Here is a 26,677-nt window from a genome sequence, read left to right as displayed (position 1 = left end):
AGGAGGGGCAGGACTGAGCTCTGCTCTGGGGGGAGCAGGGACAGCCCCCAGGGAATGGCTGGAGCTGTGTCAGGGCAGGCTCAGGGTGGATCTCAGGGAAAGGTTCTTCCCCCAGAGGCTGGTTGGCACTGAACAGGCTCCCCAGGGCAGTGGGCACAGCCCCAAGGCTGCCAGAGCTGCAGGAGGGTTTGGATGATCCTCTGGGGCACAGGGGGTGACTCTTGGGGATGGGGCTGTGCAGGGCCAGGGGTTGGACTGGATGATCCTTGTGAGTCCCTTCCAACTCAGCACGTTCTGGGATTCTGTGAACTGCATGCTGGTAAAACACAGAGTAGGACAGAAGGAATTGTGGTGGGTGCCACAACTGTCATTGTCAGCTGTTCACCAGGGCAGGAGGTGGCTGTGATCCTGAAGCACCGTGCCACAGCCACGAACTGCAAGCTGGCTTGGAGAGGAGAGGGTTTCTGGAGAACAGAACAGTTCTCAGGTGGGAAATGTCAACAGCTCACCAGAGCTGTTCTTTTGGAACAGACCTGGAGTGGAAAGGCCACGTGACTCAAGTGTGAGTGGCAGTGTTGGCCTCAGTACCTCCTGATGGTTTCCTCCTTCCTCCAACAGCCCCAGCACTGCTCTGGGTGACACAAGACCAACTTGAGCTCTTCCAGAGCCAGGCACAGCTAGGAAGCTCCACTGGCCATCCTGCTTCCCACAGCCAGGGAATACAAGTATCCCAAAAAAGACATGCCTGTCTCTGTGTGTTAATCTCTCTCTCTCTCTCTTCATTCCTTAAAAAAAAACCCAAACCCAAAGCAACACAAAAACAAGAGGCATTTTGTGAGCTTTTTTTTTTTTTTTTTAACTTGTAAGGTCTAGCCTCAAAATCTGGCCTGGGAGGAAGGAAAAATCCATCCCAGTATTTTATCTTCTCCTTCCCTTCCTCTTCAGGCTCCTTTTGACTTCCCTTACGCTCAGTTTTTCCACTTCCTACCTAGACCTCCCTTCCAATCAAAACCTTGTTGAAACCTTACCAGAGCCATTCTTATCTTTTTTAAAGATCAGTATTTCCTCTACCATCTAGTTAAAAGCAGGAAAAAAAAAGAAAAAAGTTACCATTTCTAGCCCTTTATACATTCAGTATATAGTCTTCCAGTACAAAGAATACTCCAACACCTCTCTCTCTCTCAGGAGCCAACAATATGACAGCCTTCTGTTCCCTTGTGTCTTTCCAAGTATTTCCCAGGTATCTCTTAATTTGAGGACTAAATTTACTCGGCAGAGACACACTTAGCAGACATGCAAGAATCAGGAGAGTTCAGAGGGAGGCACTGATGAGAAGCCCAGTCTGCCAGCAACCATCTGTTCCAGAGAGGGAAACAAAGCCACAGATTGCTCCCAGGCAGCTCCCCGCAGACACTACTTGAGGACTATTTCTAGTTTGTGGCTGGAAGGTGTGCAATAAATTGACAATTTCACTTCTTCCCACAGAGTTTTCTGATTAGCAGCACTGAAATTACTGTTATTTTCACTTTATGAGTATCGTAATCCAAGTGTGTGGGTTTGGGTTTCTTTGAGGGGGGAACTAGAGGCAGATGATTGGATGCTGAGCCCTGTAGGCAAAATTTTTGCTTGCATATATTCCAACAATTTTTAACTACTCTCCCGCTACTACATGTTACCTTATTTTCTAACTTCTACCAGACATTTCTGTACATTTAAAATGTTTGTTCCACATAAAAGATAAGATTCTAAATAAGTCCTGTAAATAAAAAACAATCACTTTTTACTAAGAAAGACAGGATTAACATAAGACTATTTCTATGGAAAACACATCATACTACACAGCAAACTTTTCTGTACAAAATCTGCATTAAGCCTGAGAAATAATATCAAACCGGTTTAAACTGGCACAGCAAGGCCATCATAGACCAGGCCGAATTCTGAACAATTCCTAAAGCTGGCAGCACCACGACAGTCATGTCCAAGGGTTCCATTTGAGATAATGTTTGTGCATTTTACCTAATTCCTAAATAAATGCACGGAGCAGCAGCAGCAGTTCCATCCTGCAGCTTGCTCAGCGGGCGGCTCTGGATGGGGGAGGAACAACGGAGAACTTCGCAGGTGCCGCCGGGGATCTCCATTTCCATTTCCAGAGGCTCTCCTGAGGCAGGACCACAAAACAACACAGTGAGAAACCTCAAAATTTTAAGCACACATAAAACATTCCCCGATTATTTCCTCCCCTTCTCCCGTGCCAGGCCGCCCTGCGGCCTCTTCCCCCCGCGCTCCCCTCACGGCCGGGCCCGTCCCTGGCGGTCCGTGTCACCCTGCCGGGACCGCCCCAGGCCCCTCTCCGGATCCCCCTTGCCCGGGTCCCCCCTCGCCGCCCCCTGTCCCCTCAGCCCCCAGTCCCCTCAGCCCCCTGTCCCCTCAGCCCTCCGCCGGCGCCGCCCGCTCCAGCTCCATCTCCCGCTCCCGCCCTCCCCTTCCCGCTGTCACTCGCGGCTCCGCCCGCCCCTCTCCGGCCCCTCCCCGGCCCCGGCGGAGCCGCCGCCGTTTCCGGAGCGCTCGGCGCGGGGCCCGGGGCTGTCGCGGGCAGGTGAGTGAGCGCCGCGCCGACCCCGCTGAGCCCCGGGCCCGGCCCGGCCCCGCCGCCCGTCCCTGCCGCTCCCCGCCGCCCTCCCGGCGGGCCCGGCCGTGCGGGGCTCCGGGCTGGCGCGTTCGGCGGTGCCGCCGCTCCGCCCTCCCCGGGCGCCGCGGGGACGGGGCGCGGAGGGCGGCGGGGAGCGGCGGCCGCCCGGGGCAGCGCCTGGGCCGCTCGGGGGACGGCGGCGGCGGGGCCCGGGGAGCCCCGGCCGGGGGGAGGCAGGGCGGCCGTGCCCGGGGCTGTGGCCGCGCTGCCCCGTTGGGGCCGGGCCGGCTGTGGCGGCGGGGGCAGCCCGGGGCGGTGTCGGGGGCAGCCCGGGCGGTGTCGCGGCCGCCCCCCGCGCCCGCCACCGTGCCCCGTGTGCGGGCAGCCCGGGCAGCGCGGCGGGGCCGGGACTGCGCCTGCGGGAATTCCTGCGCACCTTCCCGATCCACAGGGACCTGGCCCCGCCGCCCCCCGGCCCCGGGGCGGCCCCGCCGTGCGGCCTCCGGGCGGTGCCGGCCGGAGCTCCCCGGGCAGGGCGGCCCCGGCCGGGCCCCCCCCGCGCCCCCGGCCCCGCAGCGCGGCCCGCACAGATTGTTCACCTGATGCGAGCTGGAAGTGCCGCTTGTGGTTGCCGAGCCTTCTGCTGTGTGCATATGGTAGCTGCCAGCAGAAGAGGATAACGCGTTTTGGGGCTGTAGCTTAAAACTTTGCTGGTGTTCCTTTGCCTCTCCCTGCTCGAGGGGTTTTGCCGTGTGAGCGGAGAGGAAGGAAGGTGGTGCAGGTACGTGTTTGTCGGGTGGATGTTGGGTTCGGAATTTGAAAGCGGTTGGAGGATCTCGTCTGTTTGCTTTATGAGAGATTATAAACGTTATTACAGGTATAAATGGGCCATTGTTGTTGTTTTTATGGAGGAGCAGGTGTCTGTAGGGCAGGTACCCCAGTGCTGTGGAAGCGCAGTAAACTCGGGTGTTTCGGTGGGCCATCCGGTGGTTCGGGGGCTCGCACGGCTAGTTCCCAAAATGTCACCGCGTCTGGAACCGCCGGGGTGGCTGGAGGACAACCTCAGACCTGGAGACTGTGGCTTTTGTTGCTTGCCGTTTCTGTTCCCTCAGCCCGGTGCTCTTGAGGAACTGTTTTTGTTTTCTGTGGGCGGCCGGAGCTCCCCTTCCCTCCCCTCGCCGGGGTATGTGGTGTGTGTCGCGTGGCTCCCGGCCACATGGAGGTTTTGCTGTGCAGCTCATGGGATCAGCAGCGTTGGCCGGCTTTGGTATGTGCACAGGTGCTATTTGTGTATCGTGGGTATCAACATGATTTTGCACTTGGCTGCAGTCTTCTACCAGGCAGCGTTTCTACGGAAGATAAGCTGGGCCCTTCTGTAAGGAACGGCTGGTTTTCCGCTCTCAAGGCTTGCTCAAGGTTTTTCTTGACAAACATTTAAAAGATAAATGTAGGTTTCTTCTACTTCTTGGGCCTCAACTTGGATTTGATCTCTTGGATCTTGTTTGTCTGTGGATCTGCTGTCTCCAACTCGAGAGCTTTATTTCTCTCTTCTTCCCGCTATTTATTATTTCCAACACTACTTCTTCCCCAGCATACAAATGATGAAACAGTTGTGTTTTTCTGTCCTGTTAGGTGGAAGTAAGCCTTCCTTTATACCTGGCACCGACAGTTATTTTGAGTGCTTTCCACTTGACACAACCCTGTTTTGAGTAGTGAGAGGCAAGAGAAATTGTGCTGCTGCTTTTGTTTATGTAGTAGTACTGGAATAGGAAAAGACTTGTTCTTGGTACAATGAATGCTGGTACACCAGAAATCCTGCTAATGATAGTGATTAATGGGTGCTGCTCAAAATAGCTATCGCTGCTGATATGACTAATTGTGCTGTGTGAAAGAAGCTCCTTTATTCCCGGTGATCTCAAGGTGTTTCTACAGCTCTGGAGAAGTGCCTGATCTGTGCAGACAGATAACTGCCTGCTGAGGTGCAGGATTTGCAGGGAAGTGTGGCAGCTCTCTCAGGAGCTGGGTGCGCTGCAGAACCACTCGGGGCTGAAAATGAAGAATAGTTTCTTGTGGTTACTGTAGGTAGATAGCATATTATTACTGGAATTGGGTGTCAGCCAGTGCAACACCCTACGTGTTTCAAACAATGCCAGAGTATTGTTAGTGGCTACAGAAGGGGTTTATATCATACATGAAAGATGACATTTCCAGCAGCATGGGAACCTCATCACAGAGGCTTGTGCTGGGGCTGGCTCTGAGGGCAGCTGGCTCTGCTGGGCCTGACAAAATCTGTGTCGTGCTGGTCCTCCTGGAGCTCGGTGATGTGTCTGGATTGGTGTTTCCTGCCTTTCCTCGGCCTTTGGGCAACAGCAATGGATTAGTAACCTGCTGCAGGCAATCTCCTGCTCTCCAGGCCTCATCACATTCCAGGTTCTGGGTAGATTTTTTATGTATTGTGGCTGAAAGCAGTGCTGGAAAGTTATATGGAGGCTGTGGATCTACACTGTAAGAGGTGCTGTGCCTTGATACCTGTGAAATCTGAAGTTCTGGCTGGTATGATGAACAAATAATTCTGAAAGTTAAGTAGAATTTGTAAAGATGGGCTCCAGACTCACTGAGAAGAAGCTTGAAGTTGTGCTTGTTGTGCCTCTGGCTTTGTGTGGGTATCTTCTCTTCTGCTGTTTGTGTACCTTGAGATGATGTTACGGCAGGAGGGGTTTAGATGTTTGTCCTTTCTGCCCTCAAAGAAACTCTTTAAGATGTGGGGTGGGGACAATAGGACACATTCATTTCACAAGTACGGCTTTGCAGGTTAATTGCTGGTTTGGTCTGATAGGATTCCAATCCTGTAGTGTTCTGTGAATAAACCATTTTGGCCCCATCCTTGAATTTTGTTGAAACAGTGATTAAAACAAGGGGGAAATTTTTTTTTTTTAAATGAAACTTCAAAATTAAAATTACAGCTGGTGTTAATGAGGTGTGTTTGACTTTGGAGTGCTCTAATGTGACAAGACAAATTATTTTTAAAACTGTGGTCTTGAAATATCAATCTTGTCTTACCCTGCTGTAATTAATGAAGATTGGTGTGTTGATTACTTAAGATAAGTTTGGGGGGATTGATCTGTGTGATTCTAAGGTCATAAACTTTGCATGAGGCAAACTGGAACAGCCTTGGAGTAAAAGGGAAAGGGGTTGTGTGTATGTGTGTGAGAAACAGCAGAACAGAAGTCTGGAAATTCTGGTTAGGCTTTGAAGAACAATAGAAAAGGGCTGAAAAGGCGAATGCGAAGGAGTCCAGGTATGGCTGAGGCAACCCTGGGGTGTCTGGGAGGGGAGCTCAGTATGGTGGGTCTGAGGGGGGGGAACTGAGGCTCTGGGAGGCTTTCAGGCATCTTCAAGAGCCTGTGCAGCACGTCAGGCATTTCCCCAGCTGTGAATTGCATACCACCCGTGGGACGTGGGCTTCAGGCTGCTGATAACACACAGCAGCTTATCCAGTTCAAGTCTGAAGTGTGATCCTCCAGGACTTGGCTTTGAAGAACCGCTTTCACAAAGGAAATAAATATTCTTCCTTCTAAGGAAAGCCCTCGTGTGAGAACACGATAGCACTAGTGGATAGAATTTTTGCTGTAATAGCTAAAAAACAAACCAAAAACTTCAGAAAACTTTTGCTGTGAAGGAACTGCCCGTGTTTTACTATTAGAGTCCCATCAGAGAAACTTAATTCCTTAGGAGACGTCTTTACAATACTTCCCTTAAATGTCACCAATTCCTGCTTGTGTTTTTAGTGAAATTTTCTCCCTGAAATGACTGATGCATATTTTCTGGTTTAGGCCAGCTGGATTTTCATTGTCTTACAGCAGAGCTGTAGTCCTTCTTTGTGGTCTTTTGGTGCTTGCTTTCCTAACAGTTCTCTGCTCTTTCAAGTTGTTGGGGGTTTTGGGTCAGTGCGACTCTGTTTTGTTTTATGGAATCATGTTTCAGTGGGGTACTTGTCAGGCTCCAGTGTTTTCTGATTTCTTTACAATGGCATTGCAAAAGACAGATTCTCTGGAAAATTTCAGCAGGAAGATTCCTCCACCACCTTGTGGGTCACTCCTCAGGCTGGGATATGCTGGTTTTGTTCTTTCCTGGCACTACAGGTGTGGATGCTGTAAGGCAACACATCAACTGGCTGTTTAATAACAGTATTTTAGGTGTGATTCTTGTTTGGTTGTGCACTCAGAGCTGACATTTAAGTGGTCCTGCCCAGTTACAGAAGATTCCTCCCAGGCTCTGTGCAGTGTGCTCTGCAGTCTGGGAACGGAGCAGATCTCCAGCAGTTTCTGAACGTGAGAGAAAGTTCGTTTCCCTTGATAAAAAGAATAATGTTGAGCTTTGATTCTTTAATGCTTTTTTATTTGGGGAACTTTGAAGCAGTGTATGGAATGTGTTGTAGAGGAGGGGGTAGTGTGGGAGAAGAGCAGGAAGAAGGGACTGAGAGGGACCTTTTTTCCACTTACTTCTTTCTCCCTGGGCATCCCTGCTGTGATTCATTCACGTGAGGGTTATCTCCCAATGAAATGCATCTTTAATCCTGTCAGTGAGTGAGTGTTTTTAGTTTCCCAAGTAGATTACCTGACTGTCATAACTGGTATGTTTGTGAGTTTCTGGGTCGTGTTGGGAATTCCTCTGGACTTACTGGGGTAAAATTAGATCCTTTGAAGTGTGTCCACGTGATCTGTCTGATACCAGAATATTCAGAGCAATGTTCCTGGTATTTTTTAATGAAAGTTGAACTTCCTGCTCTTCTGTACATATTAGAGAACTTGGCTAATTGTGCCTTAGAAGAACAGTTTGAGTCCAAGCACAAGAACTTCCCTGGAGAAAGATAAAGCACCTGAATGTCTACAGCTCGCATTCCAGAAAAATCTGGAGATCTTTAAAGCTGCATCTGAGTACAAGGTAATAATTTGAAAGGTTCCTTGAAAGTACTTGAAGCTGGCAATCTCATCCTGAAGAAGCTGAACTTTCCTTTTTATGGCCCAGCACGTAACAAATGCTGAAAGGCAGAGGAAGCTGCAGTGGCTTGAGGAAGGACAGACACAGAAACGCTCTTCTGCTTGAAAACCTTCTTGTGTGTGCATCCTCACAGCCTGAGTGAAACACTGGGGAAGGATCACCCTGGGGAAATGGGATTCTGTGCCAGCCTCCAAAAGATTTGAGGAACGTGACCTCTTTCTGGTGACTGTTTCAAAATTGTTCTCAGAACGCTGCTGGCAAGTCTTGCACCAGAGGGTATTGTATTGTGTGGCAGGAGGAAGAACACAAGGAGGAAGAGGCTCCCTAAAAATGCCCTCCTTGCAGTTCTGCATGTTCTTCTGCAGGGTGACTTCGGTGTGGGATGGGTTGGTCACCTCTGCCCGCTCAGGAGGACCCGTGTTAGTCAGCTGAACGCAGGTTTGCATCATTTGTTAAATGTGGTCAGTTAAAAGATGGGAAGAGCCTGAGGAGAGGGGATTTTTTGGCAGGAGGGCAGAGTGACAATACTGCCTGTTGTTGGGTGCTCTGCCATTCTTTGTCCCAGCAGTTGGGACTGGTGGTGAACAGTGGTAACCAGAACTGTGCAGAGACGTTGTTACAGACTCCAGTTCACGAGTGCACGTTTCACTGCTCCAGAATAAACTTGATTTAGCTTCTTACCAAACACACAGTTGGATGTTTGTGGGTTTTTCGGCTGCACAACACGCTTTGCAAATATGTAAATAGTAAGCTAATAAGAAATGCCCTTTTTGCTGCCTGAGTATTTGCAGGCAGGTGACGCAATCAAGAACTTGAATATGATGATGACAAATGGGGTTTACTGCTAAATATGCACAGTTAAATTTCCTAAATTCATGCAAGTATGTGTGGGCTTCTAATACCATGGCTTATTTTTCTTAAGAAACTTCCATGCTAAAGAAAACTGTATGGAATCCTGGAAGGAAATGCCAGTTATTAGAACAAAACTCTGAAAAAAACCACCAGAGCATGTTATAACAGCATATTGTTATTTGGAATATGCTTGGTTCTGTGTTGAAAAGTTGGAAAAGTCTTTACTCAAAGAATATCCAGTCTTTCTGTCTGTCTTGTGTTGCTTTCAGAAAGAGAATGAAAACATTTTCTCTCAAGCAATCCGATTAGATCCCATAATAAACTTCTTTGTCTAAACATTGCAATAATTTCCAGGGCAACAGATTGTGATGTTGAGTTCAGCACTTTGACCTCGTTTCAGGTCCAAAGAGGAGCGAGCACTGTAAAGTTTTAGGCAAGTTATTACAAAATAACTTTGGTCTTTAGCAAATTCTGTGTAAAATTTGGCCATGAATTTAGAGCACGTTTTGTTCACAGGTTCTTCTTAGCAAGGGTATTCTACAGACCCAGGTTGTCAACCCTAATTGAAATGTTATCTTTCATATAAGCCACTGTTTCAGGTGTAAGAGTAAATACTGTGTCGTGGCACAGCGTGTGGGCCAGTTGGTCAAGTGCACTTAGGGCTTTATCCCCATGGAAAAGCAGCACATCCAACCTGTGCTATTTTGAAGTTAATCTGTTGCTTGGTTTAGTGGTTAGAAAGGATCCTGCTCTGGTTGAGTGAATCCATCTCTCTGCAGATGCTGCTGGACACAAAATCTGTTGCAAACCACTAATGATACACTTTCTGTTTTTGTATAGGAACGTTGCATTTTTGTGGTGATGGATTGGCATGATAGATTCAATCTGTAGCTGACACACAAGATTTAGGAAAGCTTTTTGGGTGAAGTGCATTTTCTTCCTTTGAAGACAGAGCAGGGAAAGAGTTTTTGGTTGGGTTTTGTTTTGGTTATTTTTTTTTGTTTGTTTCCATCCTAGTTTCTGGAATGGTTGGGTTTAAAGGTACGGTATATGAAGTTTAATTTGTTCCTAAACAGCTGCACAGAATTTGTTGCTTGTGCAGTGCAGTGATCGGGGGGGTTAGTGTTTTTTAAACTAAACTTCTCAGTTGGTTTCTGAGGAAATGTCTACAGATCAGCGTGGTGGTCTCCTCAGTCAGCTGTCCTTACTCTCTTTCACTATTCCCTTCACTTGGGGGGATTGTGGATGGAAAATGTCTCTCTGGTCTCTGCCTTGTCTGGTCTTCCAGCACCTTTTGCTGTGAGTGTTTCACTTGAAAGGCCTTCATGGCCTCAACTTTGGGAACTGTGAGGGGAAGGCAAGCACTGCTGATTTTCTGTGACTGACAGAATTTGGCTTGACGTTGGGCTGTCATTTGTTTGTTCTTTTTCCTGAGACATTCACATTTTTATGGGCTTTTTTCAGCTTCACACTGCAGCCCGTGGGTGCTTTTGTCTGCCTGATAGAATGTGTTGTTGCTGGTATTTTAAGTCACATTCTGAAACAGGAGAAAATTGTCTTTCAGTCAGTGGGTTTTCCTTTAAACAGTTGTATCTGTATTTTGTTCTGAAATTGTTCTAGGACAGATGAGGCAGATTCTTTTCAGAAATTCTTGCGGTTTAAGTGAAATAATATACTGTGTCTTCCTTGCATATGCTATTTGATCTGTGCTGGAGCATGACTTCTGTCTGCTGTGTTGGTTGTTTTTCACTGCACATGAAATCACAGATCAAGAAAAACAAGGGTAAGTATAGTTTATGACACTTTCTACACTACATAATTATGCTAACTTCAGGTTTTGTAAGTGATACAGCCCTCCTAATTACGAGTGTTCCTAGGAAGGTGTGCAGTGTTTTGATTCAGATGCTCAGTGTGCTGAAGAGTAAATTGTAATATGAATGCAGGACATCTTACATGCCGTGTCTGTGCTAAATATTCCTCTCGAAAACGAATTCTAATGTGAGCAAAGTTAAACTGGTATAATTTGGAACAGTAGACTCGGGGCAGATATGCAAGTAGCTGTGTGTGAATATTGATTATTGTGCTTGGTAGGGTGTGAAAAACCTCATTGTGCCTCAGAGCACTGTTGCCTTGGTGGACTTAAAATCCCTTATTTAGCTGTCGCTCAAGATTTGTGTTGAGGGGTATTTTTTCCCCTCTGTCTTTCATATCACACCACTGACTTAAGACCTGCAGTTCACTGACTTTCACTGGCCTTGCCCTGTCACAGGCAGAGACTGGTTTGGCCAAAAGATGGTGGTGTGAGGGACAGTGCTCCATCTGAAACAGCCCAAACCTGGGGATCTTAGAGGACCCACTGAACACGTTCTGAAAAAAGCAGGGAATGGTAATTGCAGCTGTGGAATATCCCTCAGAGAGGGTGAACATTTGAAAAGTTGACTCACATATCCCAGTGTGTGTCCTCAGGTGTGAGATCCCCTTGTCTTCACTGCTGTGTGTTCCAGCACAACACCTAAGATGCTGTAATTTTTTTTTATGTAGGAACCAGCATTTGAAGAAGTAACACTTCAAAACTGATGCTTTGTAGTTGATGTGAAGGGAAGAACTGGTTTTTGTTTTCACTGGTGAAATGATCCTTTTTCTAAAACTGCTACTTAGGTTGTTCCATATGGAAGATATTGCCTCAGCCTGGACTGGAGGTTGTGTGGCAGGTACTTGTGGCTTGCTCACATTTGCTGTGGAATGCCTCTCCTTTTCTTGTTTATTTGCTTTTCTCTGTTCAAAAAATGTGAGGTTTTGTTAAACACACGCATATTGAAGGCTGTAGTGAGAAACACAGCAAAGCAACTGCTCGTGGTATGAACTCAGTGAGTGATCACTGAGACTACTCAATGTAATCTCTCAGAATTAACAAATATTAGGTAAAAAACCCTTTATGAATAACAGGCTTAAACTTGGCACTTTTCCCGAGGGTAGGTAGTGATAGGACAAGGAGGAATGGCCTTAAGCTGAAGGAAGGTAGACTTAGATTAGAGATAGGAAGGAATTGTTCCCTGTTCAGGTGGGCAGGCCCTGGCACAGGTTGGGCAGAGAAGCTGGGGCTGCCCCTGGATCCCTGGAAATGTCCCAGGCCAGGCTGGACAGGGCTTGGAGCAACCTGGGCTGGTGGAAGGTGTCCCTGCCCATGGCAGAGAGTGGGATGAGATGAGCTTTAAGGTCCCTTCCGACCCAAACTCTTTTATGAATTCAGGATAATTTAGTCAGATTTTTTACTACATCAGTATGTGGTAAAAACCTCCATGCCACAAGATTTTTTTCATTGATGTTTACTCTTGACTAGTTACCTTCTAAGTGCTTACTAATATAGATTGCCTAATGTAACACTGAAATTGTTTTTATTGGTAGTAAATAAATATCAATTTTAATAAAAATTCATTGTCCAAAATACGGATAAAGAAATGGCTACTGAATGGGGTGTGTGGAGTGGTGTGTTTCAACTTCAGAGGCAAAGAAATGCCATCATAACCACCTGAAAAATATGAAAAGCAGTCCGTGGAATAATTTTCTGTTCCAGACAGAGAATAATACATTAGCTGAAAGAGGAGCTGAGGTTCTGTTTTACAAGTGGCTATACTGTTTAAAATGATTTGCTGATTGGCATGCAGCAACTCAGAAAGCAGCAGGATGCCTTACTAATAGCGTTTGAGAGCCCTAAAATATAGTTTAATCTCATTTTTGAATACCATTATATTGATATGCCGTACAAAACCCCATCAGCTTCATTGCCAAGCACACAATCATCTCATTTTTTTATGCTGCTGAATCCAGTCACTCTCCTTTTCCCTTGTGATTATTTTTGTTCCTACTTTTAGTTTTGCTGTTGGTTTTTTTTTCCCTGCTTTACACTTGAATTCCTGTTTCGAGCTCCCCTGTTTGTGTGTGTTCCACAGTGAGGATTGGAATGTCAGCTGAAGGATGGGCAGAGCACTCTGCCGTGCTGAAAATGCGAAAGATTTCCTGTTGTTGTTTGGAGTTGGAGTCCCTGCAGCTTCAGCTCTCCTTGTTTCACAGCAACACACTGGTGGTGGTAGAGGATAAAACCCCCTGATATATCCAATAATACTCTGACTGTGGTTAGTCCCTGCTCTGTCTTCAGAACACGCTGTTCCTAATAGAATAATAAATGCCCAAAGTGGTATGGCCTGCTCTGGCTGCAGAGCGTTGCTGGATGCTTGGAAGGAAGGGAATTATTTTATTTATTTCTGGAATGGAAATTTTGAGAAAGTGACTCACTGAAATTCGGCTCCCTCGAGAAGGAGAACATGCCCCGAGTAGGGTGCACGTAACAGGTATTGCCAGGCATGTGCAGGAAATCCATATTTGGTGTTACAGGTGGATGAAACCAAACCTGTAAATACCTTAGTGCGGTAGTAAGGAGGCATGTCCAGTGCTGTGGGGTTTAAGCTGGCTGGAGTTAATTTAAAAGGAGGAAAAAGAAATTGAAAATAGACCAGGATATATTCTTAGTGTTCAGAATTTGCAGGAAACTACAAACTTCATGTTATAACAGCTTTTTTGGAAAGAAGATGCAGAAAATAAATGTAGCGTGCCTGTGTTTATGCACTGTAGTGCTCCCTGAGAGATTTCTACTGATACGTATTGTGGGCTTATGTGGAGTATAGAGATTGTAATTGCCTGATGGAATAAATCTGAGAGCAGAGCAAAATCCTTCCAGAGCTGTAGAAGGATGGAGTATTGGTGGAGTAGGAGCAGAGTTTCCTGGTTTTTTTCCATGTAATGCTTTGGAGAGCAGGAGGGGAAGGAAATGCTCCTGCAGGAGCGTGTTTGCTGGTTGGTTGGTTGGTTGGTTGTGCAGGAGCGATTTGCACTTTCTGCTGCCGTCAGAAATTCAGGAGCAGAGGACACACGGCTCAGGTTTTTGTCAGAACCTGCCTAATGGGGCAAAAATGTGGAAGAAGGGGCATTATTGGTAAATGGAGAACATCATCAAGACCTGCAGTACGAGTTGGGGCTTTACCTCTGGGGTCCAGCAGCAGGGTCCTTCCCACACACTTCAGTGCACCCTGGGCTCTGTTCCTGTGCTCTTTGTCTGAAAGCAGATGGAAGGAGAGTTTTTTGCCTAAGGAATAGTTTCACTTGCCTTCCCCAGAGCCATTGGGGTTGTTGTTTCCATGATGATGGTGGTGGAGGAGTTTTATCCACAATCAGTCTGGCTGAGCCGTGGCTGCCATGACGGTTCTGCTGCGCTTGGAGGGGCAGTGAAGGTGTGGGAATGTCTTGGATGAGCTCTGTGTTGAGAGGGAAGATCCCTGGCTGTGTTTCCTGGGGGCTGTGCACTTGCAGTGTGGGGTTTTTGCAGCAGCTGGCTCTCCTGTCAGGCTGCAGCTGCGTGTGCTGGCTCAGGGGTGTCGGGCAGGTTTGTGGCCACAATGCACGTGTTGTCTAATTAGGCCACTAATTTTATCTTAAATATGGTGTTTACTAGATCACGGTGTCTTTGTAGACCATGTTAATATACTTAATATTTTAAATTTAATCGTTAGATTGTTCTTTAAAGTTTGATTTAATGACTGTGTTGTTAAAGAAAACCATCAGCCGTTGTGATGGTCAGCACTGTGCTGACTCACCTGGTGGTGCTGGAGTGCTCTGAGTCAAAGGCTCATTATTTTTCAAAAAATAAGGTGTCCTTTCAGAAATTTCAAAAACCCCAAACCACTAAACTCTCAGTGAGCTTAAAAGTTTTTTCATGTGCTGCTTCAGGAATTGGAATGTTTCATATAAACCATTGTATTAAGAGGGTTGTTTTGACCTAATAGAATATTCCAGCCTGCAGCAGTGATTGGGCTCCAGGAGCCCTTTCCTTGGGCAGGAGGGATTTTGAAATGGTGCCACACATGGATTTCCTCTGGTAGAATTTGGATTTCATTCTTTATGACTGATGAAGAATATTCTTAACAAAACTAAAACCACCTCTGCTGCATCCCCACAAGTTTATGAAAGAGGGAAGTGGAAACAGTGCTCAAAAATGAAAGACTGATACTCCTTGGTGAGAACTTCAGAACTGTTTCTGTAAGTGTCATATACTAAAGCCAGAGACGGAGGGGAAATACTCTTTAAGCTGTCTTTACATCGACAAGCAATATTATATTAGTTCTGTAATTATGCATTTTATTACTCTGGTGTCCATAAAATGCTTAATTTAATATTTTGAAGTAGCTGGGATATTGGACAGTGCAGTGGTGATACTCTTTTTCCGTCTGAATAACAGTAGCCTTTTGAAAACATGCTTTCAAATATTTTCCTAGTGGCATGATAAATTTTTGTGGCTGTCATTTATTGACACGAGAGTCTTTGAGGTTTTTTTAAGATGTTTCTGGTCCTTGTTTTGACGTGGGGTAGAGAAGTTTTCAGTTGTTGACCCTTAAGACTCAATGAAGTTACCATTCAAAATACGGTTTTGTAGCAGGTTTTTTTTTTGCTGAGGGATGAGGCAGTCCTGACTTGTCTCAGACTTGCTTTTCTCTAGTCTTGATTTGTGTTCTCTTAGTGCTTTTATTCTTAATTGCTGGAGGCTGTCCTCCCACTTGCACTGTTCAGTTTGTGTGGAACTGCTCATGAATTCGAACGGTGCCCTGCTGGGAGCAGGGTGGGAGCCTCAGGAGTGGGAGAAAGAGAGAAAGTAGAACAAACTGATGGTATTTACCAGACCTGTCTGTGCAAACCAGTGTGCACCAAGCCATATTTATTGTGAGGCACGTTGATAAGATACATATATCCGAAAAAAATGAACCAGTCATGTCAGAACACTTAATGTCCTGGTTCGAGGATTATTCCTCTTCCCTCATTTTGGTTGTGGGGTCAAGTTGACCTGTAACTGATATGTCTAAAATATAATTTGGAAAGTAATTTTGTGAAGTCCTGGGGGCAGTTTCTTTGCTGTTAGCATCCTAGGCTGAGTGGCTTTATTATTAATCCACAGAAAGTCTTATCAGCGTGGCTGGCCTCGATTTGAAGGGCTCGGTGTAGACACCATAAGTAATTTGTGGCTCCTTGGAATTCCCTCTCCTCACTCTGTGCCAGTGAAGGTGTTCCCTGGTGCCCAGTGCCAGGTCAGTCCCTGTCTGCAGGGTGAGCACACATCAGCTCAGCAGTGGGGATGGTTTCTGGGGCTGAAATAGCTCATTTTGGGGTGGGCAGAGGACTGTCAGCCTGTGGCTGATGAAAATGGGCCACTTGCACCTCTTGGCAGCTCCAAGGGCCTGCCCATGTCACTGCAACCTCCAGGCTTGGGATGCCCCCTGGAAACTTCTTGGTTTTCAGCTTTTGGGAGGCAGAAGAACCTTCTTTCGTTCCTCAGGGAGCTGGTCTGTATCAAAGTGCTTTTGTGGGGGAATTTGTTCATGGAGAAACATTTTGCCCCAGCAACTGTACAGATTGGGTATAATTGGTAAAAATAGGAAAGAGGGTTGTGGATGGTGCTCATTAATTAAAAGCCTAGATCTTAACCACTGCCATTTGGCCTAGATGGATATCTGATCCATTTTTTAATTGGCTCTGACTAGCAAATCTTACAGAGTGAATGGCAAACAAACGACACGCTTTGTTGTTGCAAAAACCCCAACAAGTGTAAGCAAAGTTCTCATAAAGAGATGGTGTCAGATGAGAAGATGTTCATTGTAATAAAGCCCTGGAAATTGTAAGGCTTTTACTTAATGTCCCCAGATAGTTCCCAAGTGTGAATAATTGCTGGAAGTCAATGCTCTGCTTCCCAAACTGCCCTGAAGTGCAGATCTGTTGTATTTTAAGGTCTTCAGGTAAACCTTCCAACAAATAAAGCTGTTTCATCGCAGCGGAGCACTGACAGTAATACTGAAAATCTCTTTCTTACAGAAAGCTTTAAGCCTATATTGTGTAAATACACTATGTTTCTAACAAGAAACACGTGGTTGTAAATTGTGCTGTACCCTGTGCACTGCCCTGCCTGTCGGAAGCAGAGTGTGCAACACGGAGGATATTTAATTCAAAAAATTGGGATAAGGGTCGTGAATTGTAGGCCAGAAATAGAAAATAAGATTAGAGGTTATGTTTCAGGCATGGAGCTGTCTCTGGGGGGGGAACAGAACAAGGTTACTTCAAGGTTTGGAGCCTGGTTGTGGGGGATGGGGAGAAGGGAGGAAATCCAGCAGTGGCTAAAAATGGTGCCTGGGGGAGTTTGTAGTAACACATACAATAGGAATTGCCAGGCATTGCCCTGTGCAGTGGAACCTCCTCCTCCCCATGGCCTGCTGGTGCCAGGACGGTCATGGGCACTGCCTGGCACCGGGGGGGATGTGGTGGCTGCCAGCACAGACAGCCCTGCTGGGGAAAAGGTCTCCTCCTCCAGCTCTAATGCTGAGCAAATGTATCTGAAGGGGGCCTGGCCAAAGCCACGCTGGATGCATCAGCTGGTGTTGAGGCGTTGCTTCAGTGTCTTTGGCACCTTTGCAGTGTCTCAGGGCTGGCAGAGCTCGGCTGTGTCGCAGTTTGTGCAGCAGAAAAGCCCTTTGTCAACACAAGTCGCTGGGAAGGAGTGTCAGCACGGCTTAATCACCCACACATCACCCACCGTGAGCCTGGCCTTTCATGGTGCTAGTAAATTGTAAGTCTAATTGACACACCAGAAGATGCCGCTTAAAATTTTAATTATTTCTTAGTTTGTGAGCAAAAGGCAGCTCTGTTGAGGAGTTAGTTTGGAGGGATGCCGTGGCGTGTCCTTGGTTAGGTGTGAAGTCAGGCTCTCCCACTGCCCGGTCTGTGTGTGCCACTGGTGGGACTTGGTGCTTCAGGGGGGACACACGAGAGGTTTCAGGAGGATCTAACAAATAATAAAAGTTGAAGCTCGAGTCTTCAGGTTTGCCTCTGGATGTTTGATTTGTACTGACCAGATCAATGCCATGGTGTTAATTTGTTTTGTGGATTAAAACGTTACATCTGCTTCTCTTGCCAAATCTGTCCCAGCAGCATAAATGTGCCATTGTATCCTCTGCTGTGCAAAAGAGTTCTTGCACAACTCAGCGCAGAAATACTTGGCACATAACCTGGTGACAAATCATGCCCATGATTGAGGGCTTAGTTGTTTATATAAAACTATCAGTACTTTTAATTTCAGGACGTAGTAAGGTGGTCTGACCGCGTTTTATATGTTGTAAATCGGGACTGATCATTATTTAATTACTGATAATGAGAAATATTTTGGAGTTTTTTGGAGAATAATTTTCATCCTGAGAACAATGCCATTTTTTTAAAGGACAGACATGACATTCCATGGGGCAGATGCCATCAGTATTTCTGTGCACATCAGCCTGACTGCCGTGTGCCTTTCCATGCCATACCCTGAATGGAGCAGCTCGAGGCCGGAAGGTAGAAAAGCTGTGTGTGCTGAGACAGAATTCCATGGATGCATTTGTTAGCAAGTAGCTCTCGTGTGGAGTTATTTATATTCCCTGGTAGCATCTACACCAGATATAAAAACCCCCCAGATTTATTCTCCAAATGTGCACATTTGTTTGCATTGAAAGAACTTGAACTTGGTTATTACGAGTGTTAACTCTTCTTTTGAAGAAGCAGGAAAACAACAGTCTGTTAAATTATTAAAACACTTGCTTTTCTTAATAAAAGGAAAATCAATCGAGCTAGTCTTCCCAGGAAGAGCATATAAAATGCAAACCCCAAGTAACTAATTGCCTTTAAACCCAGAAACTTCTTGCAGCTCTGAAGTGTGAGGAGCGGATGGAGAAGACCCAAGGTTGCCCTGGTGTTCCTCAGCCTCCAGCTTTGTGAAGTTGAGCTGTGGCTTATTTTGGCTCCAAATTATTGTGTGGACTGAAATAGCAGGTGGGATTACTGGAGCAGCTCATGGGAGGCACTGGAATCCAGAGTCTCTGAGCTGCCATTGTGGCTGGGACACGGGGGCTGCTGGGGAAGGGCTGGTGGAGAATCCTTTGGTCCCAGTGCTTAACTGGGGTTTGAACCAGTTAATGGCCTTGGCAGAAGATGGAGCAACTCAGGGAAGGATTTTTTTCCATTTTCTGCTCTTTAAATCAGGCAGAACAACCAGATAAGTGCTAAGATTTGGGTGGTCTTGAAGGGGGAAATGATACAGTTTGGGCTGCATCTTTTCCTTTTGATTTGTATTAGGCATTAATAAACTGGAAGGGTGCTATATTTGATCTTATAATTAATCCTGTTTTGACCCCAGCTCTCCAGGATGAGTAAGTGCTATTTTAAAAAATCTCATCTATATTCAATTAAGCCTTAGAAATTCTGGTCTTAATGAGGAGGTGAATGGTGTGCCCAGGACACACAAGCAGCTTTTTTGATCAGGAAAAATGAGGGAAGGTTATGAAGTATGCATGCTACTGCTTCTACTTTGCTAATCCTTATGATCTCAAAGTACTGTTCCTTCATCAGCTACAGAAATGAGTTCTACATAATCTAATATATTACAAACCATAGATTTGTTAGAAATAAAGCAATTTGGCAGTTCCAAAAGTCTCCTGTTACGAAGGTCTAGTTCGAAAATGATTTTTAGAATTAAATTGAAAACTTCTCAACTACTACTATTTATGAAATTGCTATTTACAGGAGCATTATGCTTTTGGAGTATTATGTACACACTAATGTTTGGTTTTGTTATGGGAAGGAGACTGTTATTCACACTGGATTGCTCTGGTTTATTCATATCCTGTGACAGTGAATCAGATACTGCTGTCTATATACAGCCTGAATTGCCAGCCAGCTTTGGGCCCAAATATGGTAAACATAATTATGTTCATTTGCTGTAAAAATACATTCTCCTTAGTTTAACATTTTCATGATTACAGTTTTCTGATAATTCCATAATTTTCAGCATGAGAGGGGTATGAAAGGCGTAATCATCGTGTCCCTCTCTCCAGCACAGAATACAGTTTGTTTTCCTGGGCAGAGCTCCAGCTGTTCAGTGATGAATTTACTGCTGCTCAAACACACTGAGCCCAGGAGCCGTTTGGGAAGCCTGTTCCCAACACAGGGGCTGTGCTGTGGAGACACAAATCTGTGTCAGGGAGGCAGCAGAAACCTCGTGGCTGCCGCTGTCATGTGGCACTAATGCATGTGCTGATGGCAGTTCTTCTGATAGATGCTCCTGTTTCCTATTTTTGGAAAGGAAATTCAGATCACTTCAGAATACTTAATGCTTTTCAAGTGGGAGACTGTCAGTGAGTTGGGGGAGAAGGCAGAAGTGAAGACAAAGCTCCCACCATGTACTGAAGAGAATTAATGTTAGCAAATACTGATTTTAATTTCAGTCCCAAAGAAATGTCGTGATAATACTTACTAAATATAAAAAGAATAGTTTACATGTGGAAATACATGCTAACTTCATTTATACAAGTGGGTTGGGATTAGGATGTTTAATGCAGCTAAGAAAAGCATTTGCAGGGTTTTTCCTCTCTCTGTTTTGATGTAGTCTGGTACCAAGAGAATGTTGTAGACGTGTTCTGTGGCAAGTGTTGAGAATTCAGAAGCAGCCTAGTAATTTGGGAAAGGAAAGATTGTTGGTGTTCAGTAACTCCAAATGTTTTGAAAGCTTTCATCATCCTTGGTGCAAACAGGAAAAAAAAAAAAAAGATGAAAAATCACATACAGGCTCTGCAGGCTTTGCTGTGTGTAATCTGTCTCATGTTTCTAGTACTCCAAACTTCCTTCTTCAGAGAAGAGCTGTAAATCTGTAGGTGATCTGTAATTTTCTCTGCCTTGAAATACTACTTTTGTCCAACACTGCTAAAATAGTTAAAATGCCTACTGAAGTTACTCCAGGTTTGGGTTTTTTAGAGTTGTGCAGCGTCACAAACTCTGTTCAAACAGTTTGGTTTAGGGATCTTTGTTTCAGTGGGAAGATTCAGCTGTGTGCAGGTGGGAGGGCTGAGTCCTGGGGCTTTTGTGAGATGTGGTGTCTGTTTGGGGGAGCAGCAGGAGCGAGAGGGAACAGCTGAGTTAGGGCTGAGGAAATGTTTGCAGAGGAGTGGTAAACAGTGGGTTGTGACACTCAGCCCTCAGTGAGCACTGGGCTGGAGGGAGGTGAAAGTGGCTGTGCTGATTCAGACTTCAAAATTGATCCAGCTCAGCCTCCTTTATCCTGTGGTGGCTATAAATGGATATCTGGGCAAAGGCAACAACAGGTTGAATTTGTGGGCAGCACTGATTTAAAACCATCCTCGACAATTTGCTGCATTTGGGTTTCCTGAGCCTGTGGTGAGTCTGGAGTGACCCAAATGAGCCCCTCTGTGAGGAAGGGTGATAAGAGTCCACCTCTCCACAGTAATTTTGAAGTGTGGGTAACCCATGGATTTATGCAGTGGCACAAAAATGTCTCTGGCTTTCCCAACACTGCTGGTCCCTTCCAGATTTATTCTTCTGACTCTGCCATTCACCATCAGGCTGGTGTTTAGCAAAAGCAGGCACTTGTAACACCAGATCATCTTCCTCAGTGGTGATCAGGCCAGAGCCCAGCATTCTGTATGTGAAGTTAGGATTGGTTTTCCATGTAGGAGTTGATAAATTCATCCATAATCAATCTACTGTCTTATTTTAGTCCCTCAACCCTATGCCATTCCTTTTGAGAGTGTGTTTGTATATATATATACATGTATATGTGTCATGCCTAAATGCTGTAGTTTTGCCCTAATCTTATTCCCACTTGTTTTTCCAAGTCTCATTTAAGGTGTGATTTGTTTAGGACAATTAAAGCTTCCTCAGAAGCAGTTTTGGAAAGAGGATGTGTTGAGGGTAGCATTTATAGAATGTCTTCCATTTATTTCTCTACATACTTTGTCAAAGGGTGGGAATTATTCCCATTTTTCTCAGTGCAGAAGCTGTTTCTGCAGTATTTAGGTCCATGGATAAATCATTTTAAGCCAGTGGGAATAAAGCTCTACATGGAGCCCTCTGCCTGGTTTCTTGATCTGCACTGACTCAGCAGTAACAAAGCTCTTCAAAGGGATTTCCTAAACCTCTTTAACGAATTTGAGTAGAAATTTTCAGCGTGGATCTTAAAATGTGTATTGAAAACCTCTCTTCCCGGTGAATGATACCGAGAAACAGGTGTAACATTACTTTTGCTGGAAAGCTGCGATTCATGATTTAAGGAGGAGATTTAACTCTTACCTGACCGTGTGGGAGGCACCACTGACTTCACTGGACCTGTTTATGTGCACTGCTGAAGTGAGCCCAGAGCTCGAAGGTGTCACTACAATCTCCTGGGACTGCAGGATGGTTTAGTGTTGGGGGTTTTTATGGGTTTTGTTGTTGTTTATGATATCACGTTCCCCCCCATGAAAGCTTGTTGTCTGCATGAACTTGGGCAGTGGTGAGTTTTGTAGTTATTGTTACACAACTGGGAAACAACTAAATTTGTGTTCTTCATGCTTGTTTTTTCGGTTAGATTTTAACATGGAAACACCATCCTGGAGTTTTGTGCTTGCAGTTTTACCTTTCAATACAGTAATCAGGAGTGACAGGGTGAGGAATAGTCTGGCATCGGTGGCTTCTGCTGTAGCTTCAAAAGACTTCAGGTGTGTGTAGGTGTGTGATGTGCTGGGTGGGTGTGCAAGGACAGGCTTGGGAGTTCTCAGATGGCCATAACTGGACTGTGATGCACCAGCCTGACCAGGTAATATTCCTGCTCCACATGTGCTTAACTGAATATTTCTCTAGTTCAGCCTTTCCTCCCTGACTTCCCTTCAGCAGGAAGTGAAATCTGGGGCTGAAAAAGATCATTTATAGGAACACATGTTAACTTTCTCTCAAGGTTTCCTGGAAATGGTCAGCTCACCATCCTGTGGTTGGAACCATGGCCTGCAGTCCTCCCCTCTGTTTGGAGGAGAAGTGTGTATTTCCTGCGGGATGGCTTTCAGTGGGCACAGGTGTCTCTTCCCCAGCAGTGCTGCAGGCAGCGGGCAGGATCAAGGAATTCTGCAGGTGAATTCTTCTGGGAGGCAGAGCTGTGTCCTTCCTGCAGGAGGTTTGTGCTGCTCATGCTTGCCCACTGATCCCACGGGCGTTTTCAGCTCTGATGAGACTGTGCCCGTGGCTGATGGAAGGGCATCCTTTTGGGAGATCAGAGTTGGAGTCCTGAGTCTCCCCTGGCTGACAGTCACATTTCCTGGGAATTTCTCATGCTCTGTGTGCCTGCCCCTTGTTAGGCTGCTCTATCAAAAGAACACACATTATTTTCTTTCCCTTTTCAAAGGGGAACTGGTCCTGCTTTCAAAATAGATAACACAAGCACCTATTGCCAAGGGAGGATTGAGACTGATCCTGATCTGACACAGGCATCTATTTTTGACGTTGGGGGAGGCACCCAGGTCTGAAAGAAGCTCTGGTTTAACACATTCCCTTCACCAGCTTTTCCTTTCTGTCCTGTCTCGTTGCTGAGACTGGAGTTGGTGCTGCTTGGTGGGTGACGTGGTTTACTTCAAACAAAATGTGGGGAGTGTCCTGATGCACTGTAGGCTCTGCCTTGGAAAAATCCAGCCCAGTGTGCTGACAGGTGTGAATGCCATGGACAGACACACACACCTGCCTTCCCCCTGTGTGCTTTAGGGAGTGCAGTTTCACCATTCAGGGCTGCGGATTCTTCTCTGGAGGGTTAAGAGTTGGAAATGAGGTCTTGCAATGCTGAGCAGCCCAGACCCTCAGTACTTACCCAGCTCCCAAAGTTTGGTGCTTTTCAGCCTTTTCCAGGTCTTTCTTGTTTCTGAGTGTGTTTTACAACAGAGTCTTTGGGGATTTGTTCTTTTTGGGCAGGGCATGGGGACATCAGTGAGACTTTGTTCTTTGAGTCACTGAAACCAGGTTGCTGGTTGAACAGCTCTCCATGCTTTGGTTTGTAATTGCTTCATTAGTAAATGAGCTCAGTTTCTGAATGAATAAGTTGCTCTGCTGAAATTTGGGCTGCTCAATTTGATTCAGGGAAGTCCCTGAATCGGTTCTGACTGTGGCTATTGCCACCCACCCGAGCCTGGAGCAGCCAGAGTGGGCCAGAGCAGCTGCTGAGCTGGTGTTGGGAAGAACCCTGGAAGAACCTTGTATCCAGCAGGAGCTCCGTGGAGTCACTAGGGATTCGCTTGACTACTTTTTTGTTGTGGTTTGGTTTTTTCCTGCAACTGTTCTGGGCAAGCAGCCAAAAAGGAATCCCAATGAGCAATTCATGAGCTAACAAGAGCTAAAATGATTTTGGTATAATGGTCTATTTTTGTCTCTCTCCCTGTCCTCCTCTAATAGGAGATTTTTACAACTTGGATGACCAAAAAAAACCCCAAACTAAAAAAAAAAAATCTTTGTAGGAGGTGCCTGGATCTGCTGGTGTCTGCAGCTGAAGGACTGTCAGCCCTGGGAAGCGGTGCTGGTTTTCCTCTCTGCATTTGTATCTCAAGGACAGACACCTGCCCAGAAGCAGGTGGGGTTTGGGGCTGTGTGTCCTCTCCCTGCTGGCATTCCCGGGCTGGGGGGGCTGTTGTCCATCCTGCCAGCTGTGGGAGCGAGTCTGGGAAAACCTGAAGCCTCGTTTGCCGTGGTGGGTGGGGAAGATAATCAATACTTGTCAACCCCTATCAGAGCACTTGCATGCTGCAAGTATTTATGATGTGTTGGTAAGAAATTCCAGATGCAAAATAACTTGGTTGAGGTCAGGGATGAATGCATGTTTTCTTCCAGGCAGCATCACTTGAAGGTGGCTCTTCTTGTGGACTGAAAAGTTTAATTTTTGAAACAGAGTTTCAGCTCTTGTGTTATTCTGAAAAGTTTCATGTCCAAAAGTGTTTAAAAATGCAAACAACTTTTAAAAGCTCCCACCCTGAGATTGGCTCAGTTGATTAGAATATGGTGCTGATAACACAAGGGTTGTGGGTTTGATCCCTGTATGGACCATTCACTTAAGAGTTGGACTCAATGACCCTTCCAACTCAGAATGTTCTGTGCCTCTGTGACAATTTTATGCATTTTCTCTTTATGGATGGATTGAATATATTATACAGGCAATTTTAATATTAATAGATGTGGTGTATTTATTGAGAGTAGTGGAGATGTTGTAGTCGAATCAGAATTTATCAGGTTGAGATTTGTTGCTGAAATTCTAAATATTTATATTGAATCCCTGGTCTGTGGATTACAGTTTCTAGTATTTTGTAATGGATGTGTTTTTTCAACACAAGCATACACACTGTGTATATCTGTAGGTGTAATCCACCTTCAGTTTGAGATAGTGTAAAATGAATCAACTCCCAGGGAGTCTGGTTAAGGTGTTTCCCGTGGGACTTCGAGTGGCCTGGCCAGGTGGGGGGTGGGATATACACCTTGGTGCTAGCAGACCCTGAAGGTGGAATGACCCTTTCCTGGTGGAGTAAGTGTGGGATTTGCACAAGGTTTTTGTCAGTAAATGGGAGAGGGAGTTGGTGTGTTTTGGACAGGAGGCCCTTGGCTCTGGCAGCTTCCTGGCCTTTTGGCCTCGCAGGAGGTTTGTTTGTTCAGGCTTTTCCCTGCTAAGCAATCTGGCTCTTCTGGGCTGTGTCTGTTGGAGTTACTTTTTTTGAACACTGGTTGAACTTCGTTGCTCTCATGTTTGATTGTTTTACATGAATGGTTAAGTTAATCCTGAGATTTGGAATCTGTATCTCATAAAATTAAACCCAGCATACAGTAGCTGGAAGTGTTACATTCAAAAAAGAACCAGCTTAGGTGTTTTGGATCATCTCACTCTTATGTGCTCTGTTGCATATTCAGTGGAAGGACGACAGAATCCATAAAGAAAACCTTTGCAAGCAGTTTTTAAACTTGAGCTCAGAGTCTCTTTTAAAGCTCTGCTTCCTCTGCCTGGTTTCCTGGGGTGGTTCAGGGAGAAAGTTGCCTTCTCTTCCAGCAGGGTAATCCCACAAACAGGAGGGATGGGGGATTAGACCCCTCGTGCTGGTCCAAACCAGAAACTGGGAGGTGCCAAATTCCATTTGTCTGAAAGTCCTCCCTGTTCATTGGTATCTCTTACAACTGGTGAAGTTGGAAGAAGGCATTTTTCTGGGAAGTACCTTAAGCAAAACATTTTGGATGCTGCATTTAAAAGAAGTAGTGAACTCAATTTGCATGTGAATTTATTTTCCTGTTTCCTCTGTGCAAATGTGGCCATTTTAGAGCAACTCCTGCAGGTTCTGTTTCTCTGTGGAAGTTCAGACAGTCCAAACTGGTAGCAGTTCCTTAACTTCAGCATTAACTCCTCAAAGTGAGAACATAAACAGCAGGCTGAGCTTTTCCAGGAGTGTTTTACAGCTTTCAGCAGGGCAGTGTTTGGTGTGGAGCTGGGTTTATGCTGTTTATTAGTTCTGTTATAGTGTTTAATAGTACCTGAACAGCACTAGTTTGGTATTGATTTCATAAAGGAAAGACTTAAATACCTTTACTTGTGGTATGGTAACTTTTCTGATACTCTCTTCACTTGATTTCTGTGAATATTTCTGTTTTCTGCAAAATGAAGTTCAAATGTTATATTTTGGACTGATAACAGGCTGTTCTTGTATCTCTAGAATGAATCACTGTGATTATTTCCCCCCCTGCTATGGCAAGACTGAGTTCACCCAGTTAGAGCGTGGAGCCCTCACTGGCAGTCTGTGCCCCGAAAGCAGTGAGGGATCTGCAGCGCTGGGGAAGGGAAGGGAGAGCGTGGGAATGTTCTCCAGTTGACTTTTCAGGAAAAGATGCAAGAGGGAGAATGTTTATTTTGTAGGGAGCATGTCGGAGAGCTCATTATAGAAAGTTACAGCCCCAGCATTCGCACACATGCCTGGTGTGGAGACTGTAGCTTTGCTCTCTGTAAATAAAGATCTGCTGAAGATACAAACTGTCCTCTTCAGGCTTCTGTGTTATTTTATTACAAGGGAATTTGGAAGTTGGAGAATTGAGCAAGTAGGTGCAGGTTTGACTGTGAAATTTTCTACAAGTAAAACAGTGATTTATGATGTTTGTTTATAGCTGCAGGAAACCTGAACCCCCCATTTATTTTTCTATTCATTGCGTTTCTGTGCTCTTAGGATGTAGCAGGTTTCTGCACTGGGTCAGTACCTGACTGTTCCAGTGGGTGAGTTCGGTGTGTTGGAGCTTGGCAGGCCCCGT

General features: G+C 45.6%; 1 protein-coding gene across 3 annotated transcripts in view; it reads left to right on the top strand.

The window, feature by feature from the left end:
- The first annotated feature begins 2,522 nt into the window (after window positions 1–2,522).
- The window catches only part of KIAA0355 (KIAA0355 ortholog), a 54,103-nt gene continuing 29,948 nt past the window's right edge, over window positions 2,523–26,677 (top strand). For 2 of the 3 annotated variants that reach the window (XM_027894524.1, XM_027894521.1), the window contains exon 1: window positions 2,523–2,596. The gene's annotated coding sequence lies outside the window, so the exon portion shown is untranslated. Of the gene's footprint in view, window positions 2,597–3,246; window positions 3,411–26,677 lie in introns of those variants that run through there. The other variant, XM_027894522.1, reaches the window with a different exon arrangement.

The sequence above is a fragment of the Empidonax traillii genome, unplaced genomic scaffold (assembly GCF_003031625.1).
Source record: "Empidonax traillii isolate 1590-97213 ecotype Southwest subspecies unplaced genomic scaffold, ASM303162v1 scaffold432:size744455, whole genome shotgun sequence".
Lineage (NCBI taxonomy): Eukaryota > Metazoa > Chordata > Aves > Passeriformes > Tyrannidae > Empidonax > Empidonax traillii.
This window is presented reverse-complemented; position numbering and strand designations above follow the sequence as displayed.